At 41.5% G+C, this 11,392-nt stretch overlaps 1 protein-coding gene across 1 annotated transcript in view; it reads left to right on the top strand.

Moving 5' to 3' along the window:
• Positions 1-283: 283 nt before the first annotated feature.
• OCA2 (OCA2 melanosomal transmembrane protein) overlaps positions 284-11,392 on the top strand; it is a 300,931-nt gene continuing 289,822 nt past the window's right edge. Inside the window, exon 1 of the mRNA XM_063459252.1 lies at positions 284-429. The gene's annotated coding sequence lies outside the window, so the exon portion shown is untranslated. The remainder of the gene's footprint in view (positions 430-11,392) is intronic.

The following is an 11,392-nucleotide window of genomic DNA, read 5'->3' as shown; positions in this document are numbered from 1 at the left end:
TAGTTTTCTCACTTTTGTAACTGTTAAAGAAAGAACGGTATGCTGTTTTTTTTTTCCTGTTGATGAAACTCAATTTACACCCCTGGCTTGGGAATGGGATCACATGTTATAAACCTAGGCATTCCAGGATCATGTTTGACTGTGTGGAAGTGAAATATGATGGTCACTCTATGTAGCTTGAGGGATGCTGGCTGTGCACAGGGCTGAACCCAATTATTCAGTGACCTATTCAATCAAAGCTCCATTCAGAAAACACTCACCAGCCTGCTGATGTCATAGCAGAGTAAGACGGGGAAATGTATTCTCCTTGAAGTTAACTTTTTTTTTCCTTTCTCAATCAACTTTCTGGCAGTTCACTTTCTCTATCCTCTGTACCTCCTTAGTCACTGGGACACATTCCATTTTTTCCAGGATCTACAACGAGAACAAGTAAGGCAACTTTACTACAATTAGTGTCTACCTGATATAATCTATTTGTTTTTCTACAGACAGTTTAAATCAACGTTTGAAAAATGTAAGCTCTAAAAATCACTTGATAGTATCCTTCATTGTAATTTGATGTACCAACATGCTGATACAATTACAAACCATTTGCTTTATTCCTCTAAAATGACATTATACCCTCATTGAAATATGGTCCTTAAAAATCGTATACTAGAAACAAATATTCTTCTTATGTCAAACTGGCAGCTCTTTATAGACCTGTTGTTGCTGAATGAATAGGACATCCCATTGTCACATCATGTCTTTGAAGATCAGACTGTTATGGCAGCACAAACGGTCAATTATATCCAGGTTTTAAATGACCTTATAATTGACTCTGTCGTACAGATGGGTGGATAATCTGAATGATTAATTTGTTGTAAATTATTTTCTATTGCATGATTTTGCTGTGTGCTTTGATAGGAAGGGTCGAATTCAGCAATGTTCTTTAACATCTGTCACTTTGTTGGTTATAGTCCTCCTGGATCATTTCCAAGTATTTCATTATTCCTCACTTTGTATCTGTCCATACTGAAATCTAAACCTCACCTGAAAACAGTCCAAATCCATACGAGATAGGATCCTAATGAAGTTTACCATGCTCATTAAGAATAAAAGGACATTTTAAATGGAGAAAAAGGGTGCAATGGGCATTGTATTTATAATGAGACATTAAGGAAAAGGGAAAATCCACTGCAGTGAAAATGGGTTGTGAGTCTCATTAGCTCCCTCTATTGTCAGGACTCTCTTGTATGTTAAATCACACCAAGCTTACATATAGAGAATTTCTGTTGCAACTTTATAAAAGTGTACTGTTATCATGAATATAACAATGATCTACATGATCATTCCTTCTGTTTTGGAATTGTCACAAGAAATGCTTAAAAATCAGATGCAGTGACATTTCACTGAATCTTGGAGACAGACAGAAGTGAGATAAGTAGGAGGTATATCAAAGGAACCTTGCCTATTGTTATGTTAATGTTAAGCTTTGTTCTCATTGCACTTCAAAATTATTTAGAAATTGAACCGTAGAATAAGTAGCCACACTATATACCTGTAGCATTTCTATTCATGCGAGCAAAACTAGAACAACTAAACAATTTGTAATATATATATATATATATATATATATATATATATATATATATATATACGCACTCATATACATACTTGTTATTTTGTACTCAACAGAAATTAATTACTTTGTTTCAGTAAACACGAGAAATGCAATTGCCATGCATGTCTTGTCCATACAGTATAAGGAAAAACCCTCCTTTTTTATAGATTTGCTTATGACACTTATTATAATTCTATGTATGTATGTATGTATAAATTACGGTTACGTTTTCCCACAAACTACGACACATTCGCACACATTTTTTTTGAGTTTATGTTTATGATTTTTTTGAAAGTTAATGAATCAAATTTGGGACCCGTGTTGTACAGTTTCAAAACTTTTCTTGATCATTGTAGTAAAACAGTCATACTGTTTATGCAGCAATTTTACTACCAGAATTGAAGGTCAATGTGTATTATTTTTCTCCCTGTACAACTAGCGGGATTTGTAAAAAAATGTTTTTCCCTTAGATTGCATATTTATTAATTTAAAAAAAATGACTATTTAATGAATGCCTGGGTTAAATATTTTCTAGTTAATGGAATTGTCAGGACATGTATAATATGGAATATTCTTTTTTTCTACAGCCGCACTGTATGGGTCAGCATACATTACTAACCATGATCAGATGCAAAAATACAGTAAAATAAAATAAAAATACTAACATAATGGGAATTAGGCATGTGCATGGGGAAAATTTTCGGTTCGGTTCAGCATTCTGAAATTCTGGATTTTCGCAATTCGGGACTTCGGCAATTCGACACTTCAAGACTTCGGAATTCGGCAACTTCGGCACTTCAGCACTTTGGCACTTCAACACTTTGGAAATATGGCAACTTCGGCACTTCGACACTTCGGAAATTCAGGAAATTCGGCAACTTCGGCACTTCGGAATTTCGGAATTTTGGGACTTCGGCACTTCGGGACTTCTTTTGCAGCCGCTTGGTAGATAACTCCCTAATTCCCACGGTAAAACCCAAATTTACTAATACTAAGCAAAAATTACTGTGACTGCTCACTGTTTAAAAAATAAAATAAAAATAGTGCAACCCCCCGGCCCCCACCCCTGAGCGGCGGGTGGGGGCCCTAAAGTAAAATGATGGAGGGGGGACCTATTGTCCTCCCCCCTGGCCCCCACCCCTGAGCGGCGGGTGGGGGCCCTAAACAAGAATAAAGGGGGGACCTAATGTCCTACCCCTGGCCCCCACCCCTGAGCGATGGGTGGGGGCCCTAAACAAGAATAAGGGGGGGGACCTAGTGTCCTCCCCCTTGGCCCCCACCCCTCAGCGGCGAATGGGGGCCCTAAATACTAATAAGGGGGGACCTAAAGTCCTCCCCTCTTGCCCCCACCCCTGAGTGGCGGGTGGGGGCCCTAAATTGGAATAATGGGGGGGACCTAGTGTCCTCCCACTTGGCCCCCACTCCTCAGCGGTGGGTGGGGGTCCTAAATACTAATAAGGGGGGTACCTAAGGTCCTCCCCCCTGGCCCCCACCCCTGAGCGGCGGGTGGGGCCCTAAAAAAATGTCTCCCCCAGGTGACTAGAGGTCCCCAAACCCCTAGTCACCCCCTCCCCCCCATAAAAATTATCCCCCTACCTACCCCCCTCACCCTAAAAACTAATGAGGGGGGCACCTTTAACTAAGTATCTGTAAAAAAAAAAAAAACCTTACCATTCAATGTTTTCTTTCTTCTAAAATCTTATTTTTTCAGCCCCCAAAAAGGACAAATAAAAAACCAATAAAACCAATAAAAAAACAAAACAACGAGCGCCCAAAAAAATAATCCATCTTCATCCATGGAGGGCTTCACGCAGACTGAGTTCTGCAGGGCGGGGGAAGGCTTGCCTCGCCCTGCAAGTAGGCTCACAGCACTCTGATTGGTGGGATTAATCTGACAGGTAAATGAAGAGACTGACAGGTAAGTCTCTACATTTACCTGTCACAGCACTCTGATTGGTTGGTTTGAAATCCACCAATCAGAGTGCTCTGTGTCATTTTACACAGCGTGGGAAAGCTCTTTGGAATTTTCCCACGTTGTGTAATTTGACTCATAACTCTCTGATTGGTTACTAAATCCACTAATCAGAGTTATGAGTCAAATTACACAGCGTGGGTACAACTGTAGGTCCCCCCCTTATTAGTATTTAGGGCCCCCACCCGCTGCTGAGGGGTGGGGGCCAGGGGGAGGACATTAGGGCCCCCCCTTATTCCAATTTAGAGCCCCCACCTGCCGCTCAGGGGGGGGGGGGGCAGGGGGAGGACATTAGGGCCCCCCCTTATTCCAATTTAGGGCCCCCACCCGCCGCTCAGGGGTGGGGGCCAGGGGGGAGGACATTAGGTCCCCCCCTTATTTTACTGTAAGGCCTCCACCCACCGCTCATGGTGGGGGCCTGGGGGAGGACCTTAGGTCCCCCCCTTATTAGTATTTAGGGCCCCCACATTAGGTCCCCCCTTATTTTGCTGTAGGGCCCCCACCCACCGCTCAGGGGTGGGGGCAAGGGGGGAGGACATTAGGTCCGCCCTTATTCTGATTTAGGGCCCCCACCCATCACTCAGGGGTGGGGGCCTGGGGGAGGACAATAGTTCCCCGCCATTATTTTACATTAGGGCCCCCACCCACCGCTCAGGGGGAGGACATTAGGTCCCCCCCTATTCTGATTTAGGGCCCCCACCCACCGCTCAGGGGTGGGGGCCCGGGGGGAGGACAGTAGGTTCCCCCCATTATTTTACATTAGTGCCCCCACCTGCCACTCAGGGGTGGGGGCCAGTGGGGGATCGGGAGGGGGGCTGCTCACTGTTTAATAGATATGCCCCTACTCGCGATATAGCGAGTAGGGGCATAATTTACTAATACTAAGTAATCTTTACTTAGTATTAGTAAATTTGGCTGAAAGACCATTTTAGGTCTTTCAGCCTTTTAGTAGATAGTTCCCTAATACCGTTGGAATTAGGGAGTTATCTACTTATTCATTCCTGTCATTACATTGACTGGCCAAGTAACTTACATTTTATATGAATGTATGTTACTTGATTGTTGTAAGTGTTACAAATGCTTACAGCTGAATCCTGGCTATGTTTGTATACTTTTAATTTAAAATTGTTTACAATGTAACATTCTTCTTCTTTCACTGGGTAAGTATATTAGTACTTAGAAAAATACTGTGCTTCGGCACTTGGGCACTTCGGAAATTCGGTCATTTCGGAACTTCGGGACCTCGGCAATTCAGCACTTCGGCAATTCGTACATTCGGAAGTACCCGAATGTCCAAATTTGTCCGAAATTCATCCGAATTCATATTCGGACCAAAACGAATTGCACATGTCTAATTGGAATTGTTTTCCTGCATAGTTTGGTACACCATGATCTCAGCTGTCTCTAAAAACAAACAAGCAAAACACTGATGAGATTTGCTTAAAGCTTCTGTCACAGTGAAAACACCCATATTTTTTGCTAATTCCAAAATGAAATATCATCATCATCATCATTTACTCCTGCGTATGTTCAAATTATACTATACATGAGTTATCTTATGTCAACACAGAGTAGTGACATTTTATTGTCCATTAGTAAGTTAGCTTTCTGCTTTTCACGTGTTCAGGATAAATAATGTTACACTCTGCCTTGTATAGAGATCACCTATGTGACTAATTTGCACCTATATTACACTTTGGGTCAGAATTTGAGAATGTACAATAACTGTGTGTTAGATATCTAGATATTCTAATACAGAACTAATACCACAGCAAAGTTATGGCAGTTGTTTCCAAGCACTGTTTTGCATAAAGTTCTTCGGTGGTCTGTTCTACCTATTCTGTAGGAAGTATTTCTAGATTATGTAGGCAAAATTTTACTAAGAATTATGCATAGGCGAGCAGTAAATGCATGCATCTTCCATTAAGCGGAATGACGTTCCTGCAATTTTAGGCGGCAAAGCAACAAAGCTGCTGGACAATGTATGTTTTTTTTTTTTTTTTACATATTTTTGTTTTATTTTTAATGTTATTTTTATTATGCCACTTTTTTTTAAAATGCCTTACAAAATCTGCTCCTCAAAAAAACTTGAGATCTGATGGTAGAGACCTACAGTATGCTACATCCTTTGCAACAAAAATGTTATAGTTTATATAGTCTGGCAATCAATTCTATACAATATTGAACAATATTCTTTTTAAGAACTGGATATGCTACAAACGTCCGCGTGATATTATGCTATAACCAAGTTTCAGACTGCTTCAGGATAAAGTGATTGATCACTTAGTGGCCACATTGGATTGTGCAAAAGTCTTCAAACTTCTTTTTATCTGAAATGGGTTATCAGAACAAGTCCGGCAAACGTACAGGTACGTACGGGTGCGAGCAGCGGACAGGATAAGGTCATGGGCAGAGCGGAGATACTGAGAAGGGGCATACCTGCGGATCAGTGAAGAGATATAGGAGGGGCTAGAATTGGTCAGTGCTTTATAGGTGTGGATTAGTACCTTAAATTGACTCCTATAGGATACAGGAAGCCAATGTAAGGACTGACAGAGGGAAGAGGTGTGAGAGGAGTGTTCATTACAGACTGTAACGGGGCAATATGACTTGTGGGAAGACCTATTACGAGAGTTACAATAATCCATGCAAGAGATTACTAGAGCATGGACAAGCTCCTTAGTAGCATCTTGAATAAGAAAGGGGCAGATGCGGGCTATGTTTTTAAGGTGGAATCTACAGGATTTGGTAACAGACTGGATGTGAGGCTCAAAGATGAGGCCAGAATCAAGTTTATGCCAAGACAGCGCGCTTGCAAGGATGGACTGATGTGGGTACTGTTATACTTGTATCCTGAAGTTGTTACATAGATGTAGTAAATTTGGTGTAATCATTCAGATGCTATGTAGGTCCAAGTGTGAATTATTTTACATATACTAAAATTGGGTGCACATGGCGCTCAGGGTAATCCTATTGTTCTAAATTTTGTGGACTTTGGGCTCTGGGTAGCAGTCACATGGCACTAAACTTTATTGCCAGAGAGCCATGATTCTTACATTAAAAAAACAAAAATAAAACAACCTGTGCTTCCTCTTTCACTAAATAAGACGCACTTATCAAAAATGTCAAACAATTGTCAAAATTTTCATTTTTATTTAGAGCTTTTTGATGGTTGTTCTCAAGCCTGATCTCCTCTCTTGATATAATATGCGATGTCAGCTAATTCTTACTGTACCTGCGCATGTATGCTACATTTTATAATGCCAATCATATGTACTGCATCATATAAATGTTTCTTTACACTCTACATTCCTTTATTGTTTAATGGTTCAGGGATTTTTGTTCTCTAATAAAATGCTAAATAAATTGCAACAAAAAAATATTGGCATTTGTTTCTGAGCTCCATCTATCAGAGGTGTCATCTTCAGTGAACTCAGTAGTTCTTACTGAGCCACCTGTCTCATAGGTCACACGCTTATTCAATTCAATTAATTGTGAGTTTACTCTATCACAGAGGTCTCGCACTCCTCAACCCGACTGACAAAATACCCAGTCTGGTACTCAAACCTTAAACCCTTTGCATGCTCATTTTCTTTGGCACAGGGCATATCAGGCCAGGTCTCAGGGGTCTCTGTTGTAGGAGAACACCTGGAGTCGGGCAGTTAGTACTCTATTAGGTTACATGCCATTCCTTGTATTTCATGTCATTACAGGTTGCTGCAGCAATGTGCAGGCCAGCTATCAGTCATTTTCAAAGGGATTTATTATTAGTATCAGTCTGCAGTACTTTCTCCAGTTTCAGGGTCCTGGTGGGTAGACTCACATATTAGATTACAAAGCTGAGAAGAGACATGCATCCACAAAGTTCAACACATCTGTTTTTGCTGTTGATCCAAAAGAAGGCTTTAAAATTTTGCAGCAAACTAGGAAAAATGCCTTCTTGACCCCAGAAGGACAGTAGGATCTCTCCTTGGATCAAGAACTAGGGTATTTTGGTTGAGAGTCTGATCCTGAGATGGGGTTGAGATAATCAGTTTGCAGTTGCATCCCCTCCACTAATACATATTTCAGTGCCTTATCTTTGGAATTATAAAAAAAAATAATTAATTGATGACAGTTGCAGGAGAGGAAGCAGGGTGCAGGGAGGGAAAGCTGTTTCATTGTTATGCTTTCCTGAAGAAGTGAGGTTTTAATGATTTTTTGAAGGACATGAGGCTGAATAAAAGTCTAACGGAGAAGGGAAGAAAGTTCCATAGGAATGGTGCAGCCCTAGAGAAATCTTGGAGCCAAGCATCGGAGGTGAAAGTACAAACAGATGATAGATGTAGGTCTTTGGCACAGTGTAGTGGCCTAGACAGGACATACTTGTTTATTAGAGAGGATAGGTAGGTTGGAGCAGGATTGTGTAGAGATTTGTAAACAAGTACCAGAATTTTAAATTGAGCCCTATATCTAATAGAAAGCAAATGTAGGGACTGACAGAGGGAGGAGGTGTGGGATTTGCAGGAGGACAGGAAGATGCGTCTCTCTGCCACATTCATTACAGACTGTAATGGGGCAAACTGAGAACATGTAAGACCACTGTGAAGCGGATTGCAGTAGTCAAGACGAGAGAGGATAGTGGCATGGACCAGCACCATAGCTGCATGCAGTGTTTTTTGAATTCTTTATTTTTGTAGTGCTTAGAGTGACAGGCATGCTTATATCGCCACGACAGCAGATACAAGTCGATGGTATAACAAAGAATAAACAGTTTCATAGCGAACATTGACAGCACAATTTTTAAAAGGAGTCAGGCTAGATATAAATGTCTACAACATTAGTTTCAATCAGGCTGATAGTTACGAAAAGGTAGGATAGACATTTTAGTTAACGACAGGAGCTTATAAGGTTTAACAGCTTTAAACAGAATTTCACGGTAGAGGCAGTCTAAGTTATGCTAATAAAACACGTTAATAAAACATGTCACAGATTAGGTTTATAAGCAAACAAGATATATACAGGCATATAAGAAGGTTTCTGTCTAACCTGCGTGTTGGTTAGTAAGCATACATATGTAATTGGTGTCAAGCTGGAGCGTGTCTTATGTGTGCTATACTTGTATGCTGCGTGAGGTATCTGCTGGGTGAAAAAGAGTAGTATGGTCGATAGTATTAATAGCAGTAGGTGGTTATAGAGAGAGAGGGGTAAACAATAGAGAAATTTTCGCTTTTCTGAATCCCCTAAATTAACATGGTCCGTTTGCTGGGTCAGTGATACATTTAGGGTGTATGTCCATGTTTGTAGCTTGTTGTCAACCTACTCCGCATGGTGGGAACGCGTGGAGGCTCTGGAGGATCCGGCTATCGGGTCTTGAGAGGAGGCCCTGTCTGCCTGGTGTTTGGGTGCAGGTCAGCGGTGCTTTTCTGGACCGTCCTTGTCTTGCCGAGGGTCTTTTGGCTGACCTGGGTGTTAGTCGTTTTCGGCTGTTCCTGGACCCGTGGTGTCCACATGCCGCGTGTCCTCCGCCTGAGGCTTTAGGGGGCACTCGTGCCTTCTTGCCGACGGTCCCTTGTTGAGGGTCGTGAGCCCGGGGTTTCTTCAGTGTGCAGAGGTCTCCCCGGGTGTACGGCTGGCATTGGAGAGGAACCTCTGATTGAGTGCCCAGCTCAGAAGAAGAGCAGGCGGTGCAGGCTACTGTGCCGTCCGATTTTGTTTCTGGGCCCGCCGTCTCAACGGAGCCGGCATCCGGGCTAGCTGTCATCTGGAGCTGCGGGGCAGGAGTGGTAGGCAGTCGCGTCTGTTCTGCACGGGTGTTAATCCGGTGCCAGAACGCTGTACATATCGCTTCGAATTTAGTATTAAATTTGCTTTCCCAGGTGGTGTCGTGTTCCCTCATACCGGCGGCCATGTTAGTTGCGGCTCGGGAGCGAGAGTCGGGGTTTTGTGAGGTACTCTCTCCTGCCTCTCCCCCAGCAGGGACCGGGATGACCCCCACCGGTCCAGAGCAGGGGGGAACGGGTCATTTGCTGTAGCCTTGCAGCCCCAGGTTGAAGGATCGGCTGCTTCCTCCTCCCATGGGTTTTGCCACGTATGTAGGCCTCATAAGTGTCGCTTGATGCTGGATCAGCGGGTGAGTCTCTGGAGTCATCTGTGATCATACCCTTTTGTGCAGGTGCCGTGTACCGTCTCTTGAGGTGCAGTTTTGTGGGTATAAACTCGTTTTTTGCCCTGTTTTGCTTGCTTTGTGAGAGGAGCTCACCACATGTATGTCTGTCGGCCATGTTGGTCAGGCCCCGCCCCCCATACAGTGTTAAATAAGGGCAGAGATGTGCAATGTTTTTTGAGAAGGAAGCAGCAGGATTTGGTGATCACCAGGACATAAGGAGTGAAGGAGAGATTGGAATCAAAGAGAAAACCTTGGCAGCGAGCCTATGAGGTAGAGCTGATGGTAGCACCGTTGACTTTAAGGGAGACAGACATGGTAGTAGCAACACTTGAGAGAGGAAAGACCAGAAGTTCTGGAAACAAATAGCTTTTATTATGACAATAAAGATAAAATATATAAAACAAATAAATTAAATGAACAAATATAATACAAAAAAGGTCCTGTGTGTCTTGTTCTAAAAATAGAACTTATTCAGGGACAGTATTATTAAAAAAATATAATAAAAAAAATCAAATGCCAAAAAGTAGCTTAATCCCTTCTCCCTAAAGTAACCTTAAGAAGGGCTAGTCCCAAAAGTCTATTGGTGATATAGTGGGCGTCTTCTCTATTCTGTTCTGGATTAGTTTCTTCAATATTTATTCTAAGCTACCCTGTAATACGGTCAGCGCACTCCCCCTCTTAGAGTAGTGGTCCATTACCAGCTGATTACCGTCCTCGAATCTCAAGGTATTCCAATATGCACTTTCGTGCATTCTAATGATGACTTTGCTTCTTTGTACCACCGTGCATTCCAAGGTGAAGTGTTTGCCAAATAGAATGGTAAAGTTCATCTGCATGAATAAAATATGTTATTAGCCACAGGCTTCTTAAATCGGCCGATTGAATGATTATAAAAATCATAACTAATTAAGTGCAGTGTGATTATGTAGTGGATTTTTTTTTTTACATTATATATATCAGTTGAGTTTAATATAAAGTGTGATGTGGGATTTGTGCTTGCGATTATAATGCAATTAATCCATATTACACATACCTATATAATTTCCTAAAGTTCTGTAATAATAAAGTGTTCCAAATACCAAATACACTAATGCAGTTCTGATATCAAATACACGTTTTTACAAAATTATACAATTATTGAGATTATCTAGAGCAGTGGTCCCTAACCCAGTCCTCATGGACTACCAATAGTTCCTGTTTTGCCAGTATCTCCATTTGAATAAAAAAGCAAAATACATAAATCCTGGACTGTTGGTGGTCCATGAGGACTGGGTTGGGGACCACTGGTCTAGAGCACAAGCAGGAATTAAAAAAATGAATAAAAATGTGTGTTAAAAAAAAAATAAAAAAATAAAAATCTATCTATCTCTCTCTCTCTCTATATATATATATATTATTCCCCATTCTTTCCTTAGATATGTCATTTGCAGGATACTATTACAAAAAGCAAACCAGATCTATGTCCATAATCACTCTCTTTGTTTCCAACATTTGCAGTCTATAGTCTATGTATACAACAAGTCTCATGCTGTGCCAGTTTTTAAACATTATCTCCCCTTCTCCAATGTGGGTGTTCCCTCCTATTACCAGCACAACTGAGATTACTAAAATTAAACAGCGGACATGAATTACAATTTACAGGAATAGAATGAGACATAAGACCCTTTTG

The sequence above is a fragment of the Pelobates fuscus genome, chromosome 1 (genome assembly GCF_036172605.1).
Source record: "Pelobates fuscus isolate aPelFus1 chromosome 1, aPelFus1.pri, whole genome shotgun sequence".
In the NCBI taxonomy this organism is placed as follows: domain Eukaryota; kingdom Metazoa; phylum Chordata; class Amphibia; order Anura; family Pelobatidae; genus Pelobates; species Pelobates fuscus.
The sequence above is the reverse complement of the archived record's forward strand: the minus strand, read 5'-3'. Positions and strand labels throughout refer to the sequence as shown.